The 14,741-nt window shown below is 36.8% G+C and overlaps 1 non-coding gene across 1 annotated transcript; it reads left to right on the top strand.

The window, feature by feature from the left end:
• Window positions 1-1,696: 1,696 nt before the first annotated feature.
• TRNAI-AAU (transfer RNA isoleucine (anticodon AAU)) lies at window positions 1,697-1,770 on the top strand. Its single transcript has one exon. It is a non-coding gene; the product is annotated as a tRNA-Ile (tRNA).
• Window positions 1,771-14,741: the final 12,971 nt, after the last annotated feature.

Here is a 14,741-nt window from a genome sequence, read left to right as displayed (position 1 = left end):
GACTAAAAAAGCCGCTATTGCTCAGTTTTTTACGGTGTTTTATTGCAAACGCTGCTAATATATAATATTTGCAGCGTTTTTTATCCAAACGCCACTAAAAACGCCGCTAAAGCCCTATTTTCCTGTAGTGATAATAGCTGGAATATTTTTTTCTGCTGCAGCACGAAATGTACTGGCGCTCCAACACTTTGTCATATACAAGGCTTCCAATTTCCTCCATAAGGCTACCTCTTACAATACATTGTTAGTGAGCCACAACTGAATCGTTGACAGTGCCTTCTCATCAAGCTCCTCCTATTTTTTCTTATTCACATCCACGAACCTTTGCCCTATAACGGCCTTCTTTAGACCATTCTGAACCAGAATTGTTGTCATTCGAACTTGCCATAAATTGGAATTTATAATCCCATCGAACTTATTGAGATCGTACCTCATTACGATATTTGAAGGGGTTGAATGTGAAAACTGAATCAAACTCTGATACCATTTTGTAAGGGTAAACTCGAGTTCTGCGGTGAACAAGAACGAAAAATGAGAAAATTGAACACAAATATTTACATGGAAAATCCCTTCTGAAGAGGATAAAAAACCACAGGTAAAGAAAACTTCACTAAAACAGTAAAAGTCAAAAGAGGAGTACAAGATAGAGAACCAAACAAACTCGAACCCGAAATAATATAAAGTTCTCCCGAAATTTCCACAAACTCTCTCTGAATTATGTTGTTGAATCAAACTCCCTAGGAATGTTAAAAGCCTATTTATAGGCTAAAATTCATAGCTAATCTGCTTAGAATATCCTAGAGTTATAAAAGTTCAACAGGGAAAAGATAACAAACTTTATCTAGGAGAAGAAACCTAGTTTAGTGGGGAACACGTCACATCTTCGTGATGTGGCATACTTCCTCATCAGGACATCCTTCATCGCACCATCGAGACATGACAAATCTTCTTGTCGTGACATTGATGTCTTGTCGACAAGACGTTGGCTCTTCCTCGTCTTGATGTTAATCTTGTTTCGTCTGAAATGCGAGGCATACTCCACAAGTATGCATACATGCATATGGGTACTATCCATAGGCTCTTTCTTTTATCATAATATTTTTATACATATATATATACACACGGGAAAAGGTGTTACAGCGTCGCGCCCTTGCTTTACATTTGTTTTTTATAATAGATGAACGCACGAAAGGGGAGGTGCTACACCTGTTAGGTTCAATCCTCCATCTCTCTATATATACACTTTAATACAAGACAAAATATACACATGCAGCTCGAGGGTGTTCATTGAATATATAAATTTAAATTTAATTTAGTATATAAATATTTCAAATTTAGAATTATGAACCCCTAACACAACCTATAAATATATATCTATAAAAAATTTCAACTAACACAACCTAGTTAAGCCACTTGATGAATCCCTTTACTATAGGCTTATAAGCATATTAGTCCTTAAAATTATAATTTTTACATGTATTTGATTATAACAAAATAAATAATAAATAAAATTAAATTTTTGTGAAAGGATACTAAGTTTAATTTCGCTTATTGCGCATAAGATTTCTTTCAGGTTTTTAAATTTTCAATTTTAAAATTATGGGTGAACATAAACCAAGATTGTTTAGAGAAGTAGTAAAATAAAAGAAGAGCCTAAAAAATGGCTAGTAAAACAAAAGAAGAGCCTGAAAAATGTGGCCTATTAGCTCAGTTGGATAGAGCGTCATGCTAATAACGCAAAGGTCGCAGGTTCGAAACCTGCATGGGCCATTGTTTTTGTATTATTTTTTGTATGCTTAACACGTTATCGCTTGGTCTTGTGGGTTTTGCAGCTCTTCTTAACTTAATTGCGACTTAAGTTTTTGGGGTTGTATAAACACAATTTTATTTTGTTCTGCTAAAATATAAGTCTCAATTAATTCATTTTTCTTTTCAAAATAAATTCTTATACAATTTAATAATACATGCACGAGAGGTAAAAATAAACATACACATGCAGGGTGTACTCACCTTCCGTAAGAGTTCCTTTTCATTCACCATTATTCTTTTCTGTTATTTGATAAGTATTAATATCAACGGCAGGCATTCATACGTACATTTACAATAAAATAACAGAAAATAATCATATGATAGAATTAAAGTGCAAGAGTAAATAACTATAGGGAAGGAGGGAGTATGGGGCGAAAGTTTTTAACCATATAGCTAGAAATATTTGATAACCATTTTGCAATTTGTCATCTTTAATAGCATGTCCGGCAAGGGATTTAAAGTTATCATTCTAACTAATCTTACAACTATCAGACACAATGGCATAATTAAGCAAATATTTGAACTGAATTAACCATAAAAGTTCTAATGATTAGCTACAAATTTTAAACTCGTTGGGCTTTCAGACACTTCTAGAACTCCATTTCAAAATTCACCATTTTTTTTACTTCTATTGTTTCCCATCTTTACCGTCAGGATCTTAATTCCTATCACCCAAACAGCAGTTAAAGGCTGACACAAAAGCCCTTCAAATTATTGCAACAAATCGGATCATCCTTCAAATTTCAAACGTCAACCACTGTCGGGTTCATCATATCTATAGAAAGAAAAACCCTAACTTGCCCTACGTCTAATCCGCAGTTATGAAAGATTCCAATTTAAAAGACCGCAAATTATAGAAATTTCTTCTACACATGATTTACGTATTAAGCGTTGAAAACTGAATATTTTCATTTAAAGAAACAAAAACAAAATTCAGAATATCATGCCTATTTCATATTTAAAATAAAAACTTGTGAAATATATATAACGCATTAATGATATTATATAAATTAATTAAAGTTAAATTGTGGGTATAAACTCTTCTCTTTATGTTGACTTTTTTTTTATAAATTATATGTAATTTTGTTTTCAATATGATTTATAATTATTTTTATCTTATGATGAAAATGTTTTTGAGGAAAAATATTAAAAATTCTAAATGTCATCGCAGAATAACATGACTTTAACGACATTATTTTTTTGACGCTTCAAAAAAGTGTCGGTAATTCTTTGGTTTATTTTACCTTTCCCAACAGAAATATATTTGCCTACAATGATCCTTCTTTTAATAGCACTTTAAACCCAAATTAAAATGAGGTATGAGAGTTTGGATTCAATATCAAACAATCCCATTCCCCTCTTCCAATTATCAAAACAAAAATGTCAATCCTTCCTTTGTTAGTCCTTTCTGTCTTGAGATGTTCCCTTTTCCTCTTTCTGGTCTCACTCTCCTATTCTCTCAAATCTTCTTTGTTTATTCAAATTCAAAATTAGTCGTTAATTCACTCTTTTTCCAAAATTCTAATACTTACAATCCCTATTTCTTGTAAAGTAATTAAACATTAGCTTCTATTCCTATGAATCCTCATATTTTTCTCTTGAATCCCTAATTTTTCCCTCTAATCTCTTGATCCGTTACTTTTTCGAATCAATCTTTCTTATTTTGATGTTCACAAAAAAATCTATTTTTGAAGTCTTTCATCTCCATCAAGTTTGTCTCTCAACTCAATCCCTTGCATGAATTCCCTTTGTTTTAGAGTTTCCCCAAAATGCCTACAATGGTGGTTGTCTCACGTATTGATCTCGCACTAGTTTTCGAAGCTTCGAATTGGGCAGTAAAACTGGTGTTTCTTTCAAAGTTTTCACCATCATATGTTGCCTCCTTGGTTTCATCCTCTGCCTCGTTGTCAAGGCCACTTGTTCTTAGGTAATTTTTTTTTCTTTTTCCCTTTTTTTTTCTCTGTTCATTTCCTTGATATACATTGTAACACTCTACACTTGATTCGATCACTGGGTCCGAGCTACAGGATGCGACATTCGTCACTAGAGCGACTATGATCATTTACATTTGAATTATACCACTAGTTAATCAAATTCATTCAAAACATGCATTAAATGTGTAAAACAACCATTTAATTTAATTCATCTAATCAATTCATTAACTAACATTGCATAATCTAATAGGTACATACCTTTTAATCAACAAAAAATATAACTACACAAACATTGTTGAGTTCAGGATCTTGATTGGATGTTAAAGTAAATAGTCGGGATCTCAAATTGAACCTAACTTGCGCATGAAAAACAAAAACTATGCGTTAAGTAATAAAGATCAGTTTATTGCTATGAGTCAAATCAAATAATATAAGCAATAATCAAAATGTATACAATTTCAATGTTTATTGTGTTAATCAATACAAGTGTATCTTATAACCAACTCTTGTTCAACACATTTATATATATACATACATAAATCACTAGTGAATCAATAGTTAAAATAAATTGTCAAACATTTCATATTATTATCATAATGCTAAACCGAGTTGTGCAATTAATTAATTTGTAACATGTAACCATGTTTCATTACATTACGCCATTGAACGATTCATTCCTCATCTTATCACATTGGCTCTTCAGTTTATTAGTCGACTCACAATTTTTTTATACTTACTCTCGATATCCAATGTCATAAATAAATGCTTGCATTTCAAACTTACAACATTTAATCATTTTCATATATCATTATCACATTCATGCATACTTTAACACTTCTAACATATCATTTATTATCATCACAATTAAACTCATATGTTTCCTTTCATTTTAACATTTCAATCAATTTCGAGCCTAATAGCTCTTCCCTAATTATTTGGCCCCAATGGCTTGTTTTTTTGTTCTTCTGCATATTGTACTACCATTGCTGTCCATAAAGTGTTTAGTGAAACTGAGAAAAAATAAAATAAAATAAAATAAAAATAAAGAACACACAAATTTTACGTGGAAACCCTTTCGGGAAAAAACCACGGGCAGAGGAGAAGAAAATTCACTATGTCGAAAAATTTGAATCCAATACAAAAGGAATAGACTATGTCTATTTATAGGCTTGTAAAGCCATATTCTAGTAGGATTGAAACACCTTATCCTAATCAATATAAAATAGATGAAGTTTAATAAGGTTTAAAAACCTTATTCTAAAATAAAATAAAAGAAGTCTAGTTCTATATGGATTTTACTTTTATTTTATTTCCCATCGTATTTTATTTAAATAAGAATTTGGGTCACTTAATTCTAAGAATCTCCACCTTGACACAAATTCTCAATGAACAAGTTCTTCATTGCGAACTTTCAATAAACAAGTTCTCCACCTCTTCCATAAAACCCCTTAAGGGTTTAACTTCAACAATGAGCACCAACCAAGTCTAAGCAATGCTCAAACTTGGTTATAGGTGTGACAGCCCAAAATTGACCCTAGTCGGGAAGTGGTTTCGGGACCACAAAACCGAGTCATAAAATTTAGTTAAAATTTTATTTGCATATCTTATATGTGTGATAGTACTTGTATAAAAATTTGATGTTTTAATTTTGTATTAGGAATGTGAATTTTGCTTGAAAGGATCTAGTTGAGAGACTTAGAAAATTATGATAGGTAAATAAGTAAGGACCAAATAGTATTAAAATAGGAAAGTTTGGGTTTGCATGTCAAAGTGCCCAATTCTTGATAAGTGGCCGGCCAAGCATGGTTCCGTTCCTCCAAGTTTATGTTGTTTATTATTTAATATTGGTAAGTAAATTAGAATAAATAAAAGAAGGGAATTAAAAAGAAAAAAAGGATGAATAAAATAAGGGAGGAAGAAGGAGTGTTCATCCTTTTCCTTATCACAATTGCCGTACCTAAAGAAAGAAAAAGAAGAAAGTGAAGTTAAGGCATTTGGTCATCTTCAAGTTGATTAAGAAGCTCTTGAATATTCGGTGCCTAGGGGAAAAGTTTCTAAGAAGTTTGGCCATGCATGTAACTAGATTGAGGTATGTTTGATATTATTCTTTGAGATTCATGTATATTTTAAGTTGTAAGTTTGAAATCTACCTAGCCATGGTTCAAATTTTGTTAATTGATGGAGATGATATTCGGCCATGAATGTTACATTCTTGGTTGGTATTTTGATGTCTTTGGTGATGAGGTATGAAGATGGTTGATTTTGAGTGTTTAATAAAAAGGATACATGAATTATTGTTAAATAATGGTCGAATGTAGCATGATTAAAGATGTGAATAAATTGAAGTTAAGGAGGTTGTCAATGAAAAATATGAGTTGGATGAGTTTTAAAGAATAAAAATTTAGGTGACTAGAGGTCAAGGACATTCGGTCAAAGGCTTGTGTGCTAGCAAAATCGGCCTAAATGTCGTTTTGATGTGTTGAATTGAGTAAGCTAGATGTTGGAACACATAAGGATTCGGCCTTCTAAAACAATAGAGATAAGTGTATGAAAGGCTAAGTTTAAGTAGTAAGGCCGAATAGGTTGTAGATAAGGCACTTGTGAGTTCTTGGCCAAGCAATTGACAAATTAAATTAGAGTTCTTGTGACGTATAATGTCAAGTCTAACTTGGTATATTTGGCCACCTAACTAAGTACATCGGTGGTGTTGAATGTAATCTTACACATTCGGCCATATGGGGTAAAAATGGGTCGAGTGTTCATGAGATGAAATTAGGTGTTTAAATGATGTTATAGTTGACATTGTGCATATATACATGCATTCGGCCATCTAATTGAGTATGAAGGTGGTGTTAAATCTAATTGTGATGCCCATTCCGAAGTATATATATATACATATATATGTATATATACATAAGTATGCCCATTCGTGATGTTACCTTTAATTATGTGTATAATCGACTAAATGGGTAATTAGTGAGGATGGTTGCCGAATATACAAACATACATATGCATGTGTAATTGAATTATGAATGTTTAGCAAGATGGTTAAACTAGTTGACTTATTGATTAAGCTCAAGGAGTTAAAGGAGGAGAATCAAGCAAAGGCAAAGAAAAGATCATCGAGTAGCCGAGTTGGAACCGTCCTACCCAACACAAAGTAAGTCATCAATCATATATTTTGTATTGATCTAAATAGACATAATGTCTATGTAATTATGCCGAATGGAATGATAAATTTATATACATGTATGCATGTGGTGATGAAAGTGTTGAATGAAAAGAAAAGAGGTGAGATGTATTGAGTTGTTGATCTCGGCACTAAGTGTGCGGTATAAACATTTATGATCATGAGATTGGCACTAAGTGTGCGGGTTTAAATTGTTCAGCACTAAGTGTGCGAGTTTGATTATATAGCACTAAGTGTGCGAGTTGATTATATAGCACTGAGTGTGCGGACTTAATATATATTTTTGAATCATATGGGCACTAAGTGTGCGACATTATTGAGTTGATCACGGACAGCGGATCGGGTAAGTACCTTGAGTTCGTGACTACTAGGCACTATGTTTATATTTGAAGTTGAGCTTGGTAAGTTTGAACCTATGTGACAATTATAATTGAGGTCACGTACATAAGATTTATCGTGGAATAGGTGAAAGGTCGTTTAGTTGTATGATTGTAACGAAAACAAAATGATGTATGAAAATGCCTCAAATATCCTATTGATTAGTATATGGAATGTGAATGCATGACTTGGTATGAGATTGAACCGATAGGTTTGAGGAACCATGGTATGGTTCGGTATGGGTGGAGTAACTAGCCTCGTTCCATTTTGCTTCCTCTTGTGATAATGTTATTAATGGATGGTAGTGCATTGCTTATGACTTACTAAGTTATATACTCACTCGGTGTTTCCTTGTCACCTATTTTAGGTTTCTTGGACTCGTCTCTTTTTGAGTGATCGGGCCGTCATTGGAGTCATCACACCGGCTAGCAAGTTTTGGTACTTTCTTCTTAGTCGGCTTAGGAGAACATTTCGGCATGTATAGGCTATTATGTTGTGTTTGAACTTTGGTATGTAAACTTTTAGCCATGCGAAAATGGCATAAATGTTCGGTTGGGTTTGGTTTCATAACGTTAGGTCGTAAGTCTTGATAATTCGACTTTTTTTTATGCCATATGTCATGGTTGATTATTTTTGGTGTTAAAATTCATGATATGGCAATAGTGTAGTAGGGAGATGTTTGACAATGATTAGCCTTTGGCATGGCTAGTCATGATCATAATTGGTGATATGTATGATGAATTACTAGTTAGATCAAGGAGAAATCACGAAATAGGCATAGTTGCTTTCGTAACAGATGCTGGCAGCAGCAGTGATGTGAGATTGAAAAATCACTAAAAATAGTAGGAGTGGAATTAATTAATGAATAAATTATGTAATCGAAGCTTGATGAGTCTATTTTCATATAGAAGTAACGAAATGATCATATGGACAGTATGTTAAGAGATATTCAGGTTCTCGTGAGACAGGGCCAGAACGGTTTCTGGATTCCCTGTTCCGACTTTGGAAATTCATTATAAATTAACCAGAGATAATTAGGAATCATTCCATATATTTAGAGATTCCTCTCTGAGTCTAGTTTCTATAGAAACAAACGGCATCGGTATTGAAGCTCTGTGCAGGAATATATCCAAGTCGTAATGCGCAAAGGTCAGTGTAGTCGATCCCTGTAACATGGGAGACTTTGACTAATAAACTGTACTAATTGGCCTGACCAAAAATTCTACAAAAATTCTACCATATAGGTATATGAGTCTAGTTCCAGGGAAAATTTACGGAACTGGATTTCGAGTTTCAGAACTCAAGATATGATTTTTAAAGCGGCTAGTACGCAGATTGGCAGCTTGTCTGGGAAATGTCAAATAAGTGGTTTGAAGTCTGTTAACACCTCGTGTTCGACTCCGGCGACGGTCTCAGGTTCGGGGTGTTACAATTTAATTGGTATCAGAGCTATGGTTTAGTCGGTTCTAGGACTACCATAGCACGTATGAGTCTAGCTATACATGCCGAATGTTAATGTTTAAATGTGTGATGACTTCTGACGGTTAAAATTTATGTTTTGATTAGTAAATGGATCCCGGTGTAGAGAGAACCTTGGCGGATGACATTGAAAGTGTAGCGGCTGCTCCTGCACAAGGGACACCGCCTGTTGAACCTCAGTCATCTGCGAATAATCAAGGTGAGGGGGCTAAACAAGCCTTCTTTACCATGATGAATGAGTGGGTCGCGCAATATGCCCGAACCAATCCGGCCGTCCAACAATTCCCGAATTTGAATAATCCACCCCAAGAGCCCGTAATGCCATCAGTCACTGATCCTGTGAGGCTGAGTAAGCCACCTGTAGACTTGATTAGGAAGCGCGGGGCCGAGGAGTTCAGGGCCATAGTTACTGATGATGTTGAAAAGGCCGAGTTCTGGCTTGATAACACCATTCGGGTGTTTGATGAACTGTCATGCACGCCTGATGAATGTCTAAAGTGTGTTATATCCTTGTTGCGGGACTCAGCCTACTATTGGTGGAGGACCCTGATTTCCATAGTCCCAAACGAACGAGTAACTTGGGACTTCTTTCAGACGGAATTTCGAAAGAAATATATTAGTCAACGGTTCATTGATCAAAAGCGTAAGGAATTCTTGGAACTCAAGCAAGGCCGTATGACAGTATCTGAATACGAACATGAATTCGTAAGACTCAGTAGGTATGCCCGGGAGTGTGTAGCTGATGAGGTTGCTATGTGCAAAAGATTCGAAGAAGGATTGAATGAAAATTTAAAGCTACTAGTGGGTATTTTGGAGATAAAAGAATTCGTAACACTAGTCGAACGAGCCTGCAAGGCGGAAGAACTTGGAAAGGAGAGGAAGAAGGCTGAATTTGAAGCTAGAGACTATCGTAAAAGATCGACGGGTAAAGCTCCGTTCTCAGCTGTAAAGAAGTTCAGGGAGGACACTAATAAGTCGAGGACGACTGCGGGAATTTCCATCAGAGCACGACCATCGACGGACTCCCGAGCTACTTCGGTAGCTAGTGTGGGCAATAATCGTCAAGAGAAACCTGAATGTCCCCAATGCGAGAGACGACACCTAGGTGAATGTTGGGGTAAGTCTACTAACAGGGCCTGTTACGGATGCGGTTCGAAGGACCACTTCATTAGAGATTGCACGGAGCTTGATGAGAAGAATAAGATTCAAGGTGCAAGACCTAGTGGAGTGACAACTAGAGGTAGACCACCGAAAATTTTAGGAGGTAGGGGTGGTAGTCAGAGAGGGGCCTCTGATACGGCTGTTCGAGCCGAGAACCGTACTCCTGCTAGAGCATATGCCATTCGCGCACGAGAGGAGGCATCCTCCCCCGACGTCATCACTGGTACCTTCACTCTCTTTGATACTAATGTGATTGCATTGATTGACCCTGGCTCTACTCATTCATATGTATGCGAAACCTTAGCATCCAGTAAGACTCTACCTGTTGAGTCTACTGAGTTCGTAATTCGAGTGTCAAACCCTTTGGGTCAATGCGTACTTGTTGATAAAGTGTGTAAGAGATGCCCTCTAATAATCCGAGAATCCTGTTTTCCGGCCGATTTGATGCTTTTGCCGTTTGACGAATTTGATGTTATTCTAGGTTTGGATTGGTTGACCGCGCATGATGCGGTTGTGAATTGCAAAAGCAAGACTATTGATTTGAGGTGCGCAAATAACGAGATAATCCGAGTTGAGTCTACGGACTTAAGGGGGTTGCCAGCTGTAATATCAGCAATGTTGGCCCAGAAATATGTAAGAAAAGGATGCGAAGCATACCTTGCGCATGTACTTGATGACAAAGAATTAGAAAAGAAACCCGAATCTGTGCCGGTGGTTTGTGAATACCCGGATGTTTTTCCTGAAGAGTTACCGGGTTTGCCACCTGTTCGGGAGATAGAGTTTGGTATTGAGCTTGTACCTGGAACTACGCCAATTTCGATAGCTCCGTATCGTATGGCACTAACCGAGTTAAAGGAATTGAAAGCTCAATTGCAAGAGTTGACGGATAGAGGTTTCGCTCGACCAAGTTTCTCACCTTGGGGTGCACCAGTATTGTTCGTGAAAAAGGACGGAACCATGAGGTTGTGCATTGACTATCGTCAACTGAATAAAGTGACGATAAAGAATAAATATTCATTACCGCGTATTGATGATTTGTTTGATCAACTAAAGGGAGCCTCAGTGTTTTCAAAGATAGATTTGAGATCGGGTTATTATCAGTTGCGGATTCGAGATTCGGACGTACCCAAAACTGCTTTCAGAACGAGGTACGGTCACTACGAGTTCTTAGTGATGCCGTTTGGGCTCACTAATGCCCCTGCGGTATTTATGGATTTGATGAATCGGATCTTCAGACAGTATTTGGACCGGTTCGTAGTTGTGTTCATTGATGACATCTTAGTCTATTCAGGAGATGAGACCGAACATGCTGAGCACCTGAGATTAGTATTGCAAATTTTACGGGATAAGAAGTTATATGCTAAGTTCAGTAAGTGTGAGTTCTGGTTAAGAGAGGTTACCTTCTTGGGTCATGTGGTATCCGCATCGGGTATTCGAGTTGACCCGAGCAAAATTTCAGCCATACTTAACTGGAAGCCTCCAAGAAATATTACCGAAGTTCGGAGCTTCCTGGGGCTCGCCGGTTATTACCGACGATTTGTAAAAGGTTTCTCGATGATAGCCACACCAATGACGAAGCTACTTCAAAAGGATGCTAAGTTCGAATGGACGGAGAAATGTCAGAAAAGCTTCGATCAACTGAAAACTCATTTGACTGAAGCTCCAATTTTAGTGCAACCCGAATCAGGCAAAGAGTTTGTCATTTATAGTGACGCATCCCTACTCGGGTTGGGTTGCGTATTGATGCAAGAAGGTCGAGTTGTGGCCTATGCGTCGAGACAATTGAAGCCACACGAGAGAAATTATCCAACCCATGATCTCGAACTAGCCGCCATCGTATTTGCTTTGAAAATATGGCGACATTATTTGTTTGGCGAAAAGTGCCATGTATTTTCGGATCACAAAAGTCTCAAATATTTGATGACTCAAAGAGACTTAAATCTGCGACAAAGACGTTGGCTTGAGTTGTTGAAAGATTACGAGCTTGTCATTGATTACCACCCGGGAAAGGCTAATGTGGTTGCGGACGCCTTAAGCCGAAAATCGCTGTTTGCTTTACGAGCGATGAATGTGCACTTGTCTGTTCTACCCGACAATGTGTTAGTAGCTGAATTAAAGGCCAAACCATCATTGATTCATCAAATTCGTGAAGCTCAGAAAGTCGACGATGAATTGGTTGCAAAACGGGCTGAATGTATTCCGAATATGGAATCCGAATTTCAAATTGATGATGACGATTGTTTGAGGTTCAGAAGTCGGTTGTGTGTTCCAAGAAATTCAGAACTCATTTCGATGATTCTGAACGAAGCTCATTGTAGCCGAATGTCAATTCACCCGGGGAGTACGAAAATGTACAACGATTTGAAACGTCGATTTTAGTGGCATGGTATGAAACGGGACATCTCCGACTTTGTTTCGAGATGTTTAATATGTCAACAAGTGAAAGCGGAACATCAAGTGCCTTCAGGATTACTTCAGTCGATCATGATACCCGAGTGGAAATGGGATCGAGTCACAATGGACTTTGTGTCCGGACTGCCATTGTCAGCAAGTAAGAAGGATGCGATTTGGGTTGTTGTTGATAGACTGACTAAGTCGGCTCACTTTATCCCCGTGCGTACGGAATTTTCATTGGATAAACTAGCCGAATTGTATGTTTCTCAGATTGTGAGATTACATGGAGTACCTATTTCTATCGTGTCGGATAGAGATCCGAGATTCACCTCGCGATTTTGGAAGAAATTGCAAGAAGCTTTGGGTACCAAGCTGCATTTTAGCACCGCTTTTCATCCACAAACCGATGGTCAATCCGAGCAGATAATTCAGATACTTGAGGATATGTTGAGATGTTGCATCCTCGAGTTTAGTGGTTCATGGGAACGGTATTTACCTTTGATTGAATTCGCTTACAACAATAGTTTTCAATCAAGTATTAAGATGGCCCCTTACGAGGCTTTGTACGGTCGTAAATGCCGTACACCATTGTTTTGGACCGAGCTCGGTGAAAGTAAAATTTTCGGAGTCGATTTGATTAAAGATGTCGAACAGAAAGTAAGGGTAATCCGTGAAAGTCAAAAGGCAGCCACGGATCGTCAGAAATCGTATGCGGATTTGAAACGAAAAGACATTGAATATCAGGTGGGAGATAAAGTGTTTCTTAAAGTTTCGCCTTGGAAAAAGGTACTCAGATTTGGCCGAATGGGCAAGTTGAGTCCGAGATTCATTGGGCCATACGAAATATCCGAACGAGTCGGTCCAGTTGCGTATCGATTGATTTTACCCCCTGAACTTGAAAAGATTCACGACGTCTTTCATGTTTCGATGCTTCGACGCTATAGATCTGATCCTTCGCACATAATTAGTCCGTCGGAGGTTGAAATTCAAGCCGATATGAGTTATGAAGAAGAGCCGATGCGTATCCTAGCTCGTGAAGTGAAGGGGTTGCGAAACAAAAGGGTTCTGTTAGTAAAGGTGTTATGGCTCAAACACGGGATCGAGGAAGCTACTTGGGAAACCGAGAGCTCGATGAAAGAACGATACCCAAACCTATTTACCGGTAAGATTTTCGGGGACGAAAATTTCTTGAGTGGGGGAGAGTTGTGACAGCCCAAAATTGACCCTAGTCGGGAAGTGGTTTCGGGACCACAAAACCGAGTCATAAAATTTAGTTAAAATTTTATTTGCATATCTTATATGTGTGATAGTACTTGTATAAAAATTTGATGTTTTAATTTTGTATTAGGAATGTGAATTTTGCTTGAAAGGATCTAGTTGAGAGACTTAGAAAATTATGATAGGTAAATAAGTAAGGACCAAATAGTATTAAAATAGGAAAGTTTGGGTTTGCATGTCAAAGTGCCCAATTCTTGATAAGTGGCCGGCCAAGCATGGTTCCATTCCTCCAAGTTTATGTTGTTTATTATTTAATATTGGTAAGTAAATTAGAATAAATAAAAGAAGGGAGTTAAAAAGAAAAAAAGGATGAATAAAATAAGGGAGGAAGAAGGAGTGTTCATCCTTTTCCTTATCACAATTGCCATACCTAAAGAAAGAAAAAGAAGAAAGTGAAGTTAAGGCATTTGGTCATCTTCAAGTTGATTAAGAAGCTCTTGAATATTCGGTGCCTAGGGGAAAAGTTTCTAAGAAGTTTGGCCATGCATGTAACTAGATTGAGGTATGTTTGATATTATTCTTTGAGATTCATGTATATTTTAAGTTGTAAGTTTGAAATCTACCTAGCCATGGTTCAAATTTTGTTAATTGATGGAGATGATATTCGGCCATGAATGTTACATTCTTGGTTGGTATTTTGATGTCTTTGGTGATGAGGTATGAAGATGGTTGATTTTGAGTGTTTAATAAAAAGGATACATGAATTATTGTTAAATAATGGTCGAATGTAGCATGATTAAAGATGTGAATAAATTGAAGTTAAGGAGGTTGTCAATGAAAATATGAGTTGGATGAGTTTTAAAGAATAAAAATTTAGGTGACTAGAGGTCAAGGACATTCGGTCAAAGGCTTGTGTGCTAGCAAAATCGGCCTAAATGTCGTTTTGATGTGTTGAATTGAGTAAGCTAGATGTTGGAACACATAAGGATTCGGCCTTCTAAAACAATAGAGATAAGTGTATGAAAGGCTAAGTTTAAGTAGTAAGGCCGAATAGGTTGTAGATAAGGCACTTGTGAGTTCTTGGCCAAGCAATTGACAAATTAAATTAGAGTTCTTGTGACGTATAATGTCAAGTCTAGCTTGGTATATTTGGCCACCTAACTAAGTACATCGGTGGT

This window comes from Gossypium hirsutum, chromosome A08 (assembly GCF_007990345.1).
Source record: "Gossypium hirsutum isolate 1008001.06 chromosome A08, Gossypium_hirsutum_v2.1, whole genome shotgun sequence".
NCBI lineage: Eukaryota > Viridiplantae > Streptophyta > Magnoliopsida > Malvales > Malvaceae > Gossypium > Gossypium hirsutum.
This window is presented reverse-complemented; position numbering and strand designations above follow the sequence as displayed.